Consider the following 5,000-nt stretch of genomic DNA (forward strand, 5'->3'; position numbering starts at 1 on the left):
TGTGCCTGTTGATTCATCGATCAAAGTGTATGGGCTGTCAAAGCTCCATCGATCACATTGAAAACGTCTCGAGGAATCCGAGCTGTATTTCTAAAATAATATTTTACCAAGTGTGCTGTTATGTAGAACACTGAAACCAAATGGAAAATTCTCTGGTAACTTATGGGTTCAACAAAGACAGAGAACGAATTGAACACCTTATGTGGATCTGTGATCAACTCTGCACAGTCTTCAGGTAAAAAAAATAATTGGAAATGTGACAGCCAAGAATTATTTGAAAGAAAGCTTGTCGTGTATTTTGTGCGTCCAATTGGACCCTTTGTTCCATATTCTATGCGTCCAAAAGGAAAACGAGTGCGTCCCAGGACGCAATGACGCACTCTGGATACATCTCTGATGTACCTCATTGTAGGTCATTGTAGATCACTGGAGGTCATTTTAGATCATTGTAGGTCATTGTACGTAGGTCATTCCCTGCTTTAGTAACTAAGTCCATCGATCTGTTTGCAGCCATGAAACACCACGTTTATATGCTACTTCACAGAGACCAATTAGCGGATTTCTTTGCTCCTTCCATCCCAAATCATCTTCTGTTTGCTCTAAGTCAAATTCGCAGTAACAAAAGCGCAAACCGGATAATTTTATATTATTATTCAGAAATTTGCACGCGCTTTAAGTCTGCAGAACAAAAGCTCAAAAGGTAGACTCAAAACTCGTTTACCTCGTAAAGCACTGCATAGAATTCTGCCTGATCCTCACTACACTACATTTTTGTATTTATTTGTTTTGAAAGTTTAAATAGTTAGCAAAATAGAAGAGTAAGCGATGTCACACTATCGTCATCTCAAAATTTGCATCATAAAGTGACGCGTAGTGACATAAGTTAAGCATATTGACTCTTGTCGCCGCTGAAGCCGCTGTTATACATAACTTTGTGAGGTTTCATGCTACCATAGTACACAAGAGATAAAAAGGAAAAATTTGATGTTATCTTATTAAGCACTTTCGAAAATAATTGTATCCTAATAGAACACCAAAAAAGACAAAGCAATGAATTTGTTTCGTAACATTTCTCCAGGTGCCCGAATTGAAGCGTATAGCGTACGTCAATTATTTGGATAGATTTGTTCCTTCTATGAGAACACTGTCAGTGACAGAATTCGTAATTATATGTAGTCTGTGTGCCTTTCACATAACATTTATCGAGCTGGCATGCTTGAAAAACTCACGATGGATATGTTATGCATTGCGCAGCAGTGCTTTTCCAAGGGTAAAGGGTTAGTATTTATCTTGCAAAATTTAGCATTTTAATTTCTTTAATTATAAACAACCTGACCTGTGACTTAAGAATTACCACAAACGATAATTTTATTACCTTGTTTCTCTCATTTAATCTTCGTCTTTCAAGTTCCTTGAATGGTAACAAAACTCACATGTAGTTATACCCAGTGGGAGATGGCAACAATTTACTTACATTTACTGCAACCCGGTAATCTAAAGAACAATGCAAGTTATGAAGTAAAGACAAAGTCGTTTTTGTTTGAGTGTCTCATAAGTGCTGAAACATACGCAATTCATAAGGTCACCTGGAACTCACGAAGCAAATCAATGCATCAAGCAATGAACGGCAATTATTATTGCACACTAGCGCAAAATGTCTTTAGGCAATCACAAAGGTGTACAAATCCAAATGAATTCCAAATTCACTTTAAATACTCGAGTAAAAACCTCTGTCCATCTCACTTGTCAACATAGTCTACAACACAGGTACAGTGGACCAGGCAGAAAACTTTGCTTTCACTTCATCCCCTGTTCTCTCTTTCCTTAGTACACAGAATAATTAATTATGAGCACCAGATATTATTCGTCATTTCAAACACAGGTTGCTGCTCAAAACCTTGCCCATGTGGGGTTTAGTTCACTTAATAGGCTAACTTACTTACATGTACTTACTTACCCCAAGAATAAAAGGGTGTGTTGTATTGAGAAACTTGGGTGTGCGTTCGATTGGAAATCCATTTTCAAAATCGCAATCTTTCTGATATTCATTGGAAAATCATCCTAAAACAGATTTATGTGCAGATTTTATTAATTGCACTCATTCTCGAGGTTTCAATAGCAAACCAATTTTTGGATTTTGTGCTCAATTGCAATGCTGAAAGATCCAAGTCTTAAGTTCTACATGCAGATTTTCATAGTGAATGCATCCACAAAGTACAAGCGAGACAGAAAATATCAGTTTGCCGTTTTTGCCCCATTCCTGGGATTTGACCAGCTGTGCTAGCCTACATTCGCCCTTGTCACGCGGCGGCCATATTGTCCCGGGAGACCAAAAAGCTTTGTTTTACCACGCCAAGCCTCGCAGTGGAAACCATGGGGGTGAGGCTTGGCGTGGTAAAACAAAGCTTTGTTGGTCTCCCGGGACAATATGGCCACCATGTGACAAGGGCAAATAGGGCACTTGCTTCCACAAAGAGATTAATCATGAACGCAACAATTTCTTGGACCATGCAATCAAGTTCTCCCCATTTCAACAAGGTGTAGGTATTATTGGCTGCGCCAAGCACTTCGGCAAAAAGGTTGGTTCAAAATATTACCCTTTACCCTTGGAAAAGCACTGCCGTGCGTTGTGCGTCTCACTAACAAAAAATAATGTTTGAAGATTAATAATTATGAATGTGATGGATTTGTTGTCTAAAACATTCCAATGTTCACACAGACATTTTAATCGGCAACTAAGGGAAAGAAATCCTATTTTCCATGAAATGATTATAATAAAACTGAGATGGTAGGGTAAACTCGTCCTTTGTTTGATAATAATTTTTGTTGTGAAAAGTGTGAAAGAGTCGGGAAATCCGTTGGTTCGATAGGATTTGTATTCCGTGTTGAAAGCACAAAAAAGCTGTTGGAAAACTTGACAACCCATTGTGAATTTTTTGACGATATGCAATTGTGTTGAAGAAAGTATTGGTGGGAGCGTTGAAAGTGTTGGAAAAGCTGTTGGTGACCCATTGGTGAAATGTTGGAAAAGCGTTGGTAAAGCATTCCAGAAGTGTTCTGTTCAATGGAAAAGGGTTAGTGTACGTTTTCCCGTGAGAGGTCACAAATTTTTATTCAAGTTCTTCAACAAATTTGAAAGGACTTGATAATTCATAGTAATTGTACAGGACTGTATGTTCCAGGAGAAAGATTCCCCATGTTCATAATTTCCCAAATTTGAAAAAAGGCCACCTACTTACTTATTTAACCCATTGACTCCCGGGGGTTCCCCATTGACAAGTAAAATCGTCTGGCCGGTTCAGGCCAGCTTGGGTTAACAAGACATGTTTTTCTGTCTTCTAACACTTTTCTTTGAATTTCAGTGAAGGGAGGAACATTTAGATGTCATTTAATGTTGAACAAGAAAGAAAGATGATGCTTGAAAGTAGAGGAAGAGTGACTCTAAGGTATTCTTGAATAATGATTAACTCATTGTTGAGTCAGTTTTGGTTTCATTTCCCATTACGCTTCCCCTTTTAAAGCACCATTTGTAAAAAGGTCCAAATTATACTGAATGGGAATTTTACCCTTAACAACAGCTAGATCCACTCAAAAACTATGTCCCCATTAACTTTTTCACTCCCAAGAGTGCCACTTGTAGATCTTACTCTGTCTAACGCCAGACGATTTTATTCTTCAATGGGGAACCCCACGGGGGTGAAAGGGTTAAATTATGCCACGCCTTAGCTCCCAATGGTGCACCCCCTTGTTTGTTCAAGACCAGAAAATATGGAGACACTGTATGGGTATTTTGGGGCACTAAGTGCAACCCTGCATATATCTCCAACTTTTAAGCTGATTTTCGACTCGTGTGACTGAGGTTTGGACTCGTGCTAACAAAGGTTAGCACTAATTAAATTATATAGTTATTGGTCCCATGTAAGTTAATTTTCAGAGGGACAAAAATCCCCAGCATTAAAGCAGAAATTCATGGTCAATATTACAGTTTCTTGAAACTACCATAAACATATTACATGGCAGACAGAAAGCTCTGAAACTGTGGCCTTTTCATTATGGGTTACTGTGCAACAGCACATATTTCTTTTGGGCTGGTAAAAAGGGGCTATTTTTGACACACGTGGGCAGCTTGTCACGTATGTTTCTGTCAGTAATTTCTGAGTTGGTGAATTCTCTTCATAAAATAATGTCAATGTGTTAAACCCTGACGTAAACCTGAAGGTTAATAACTCCACAATAGAGTGTGAAAAGTTACTGCAAGTCACATTAAAACTCTCTGTATTACCGGTATTTCTTCGATGGTCCCAAAAAGAAGTCCATAAAGGCCTCGAATGTCTTGAAATTATAGTTTGATCTTAGTTCTAGAATTCTGTCCAGTTCTTACCCCATGTAAAAGGAATTTGAAAGTACTTGATATTTCATAATAATTGTACAAGTAGATGTACAGTATATTCCAGACAAAAGATTCCTTAATTTCCCAAACATGAAAAAGGGCCGCCATCTTACAAAATAACACAATATTCTTCTGGCTTTTTAACACTTTTCTTTGAATTATTTCAGTGCCAGGAGGAACATTAAGATGTCATGAAAGTTGAAGAAGAAAGGAAGATGATGGTTGAAAGTAGAGGAAGAGGGACGCTGAGGTATTGCAGAATAATAATAATAATATTATTGATTGTGTAAGTTTGGGTATGCCCCCTTGTTTCGTTCAAGACCACAACATTTGGCGACAGTGCAACCTGAGATATATCTAACTTGTAGGTATAATCAGTAGGTTAGTATATTATTATTATTTTTTTTTCAAGAGAAAGTGTTCTCATATTAACAATATTATACAACTTTTTCTGACCCCCAAACCGATAAAACTACAACAACAACAAGGTTTATTTGTACCACACATGAAAAAGGGGAGGAGAACAAGAACTTATGTAGGGTATAAGGCCACTTAGAAAATAACTAAAAAGCAAAATTAGTCTAGCTACATGTAGGAGGCATAGTAATAA

General features: G+C 37.7%; 1 long non-coding RNA gene across 2 annotated transcripts in view; it reads left to right on the forward strand.

Moving 5' to 3' along the window:
* LOC138056774 (uncharacterized) overlaps nt 1–5,000 on the forward strand; it is a 36,872-nt gene that overhangs the window by 17,463 nt on the left and 14,409 nt on the right. The window contains exons 4-5 of one of the 2 annotated variants that reach the window (XR_011133534.1): nt 3,363–3,537; nt 4,558–4,640. This is a non-coding gene — a long non-coding RNA (uncharacterized lncRNA). The remainder of the gene's footprint in view (nt 1–3,362; nt 3,538–4,557; nt 4,641–5,000) is intronic. The other variant, XR_011133535.1, reaches the window with a different exon arrangement.

This window comes from Montipora capricornis, chromosome 7 (genome assembly GCF_036669925.1).
Source record: "Montipora capricornis isolate CH-2021 chromosome 7, ASM3666992v2, whole genome shotgun sequence".
Classification (NCBI taxonomy): domain Eukaryota; kingdom Metazoa; phylum Cnidaria; class Anthozoa; order Scleractinia; family Acroporidae; genus Montipora; species Montipora capricornis.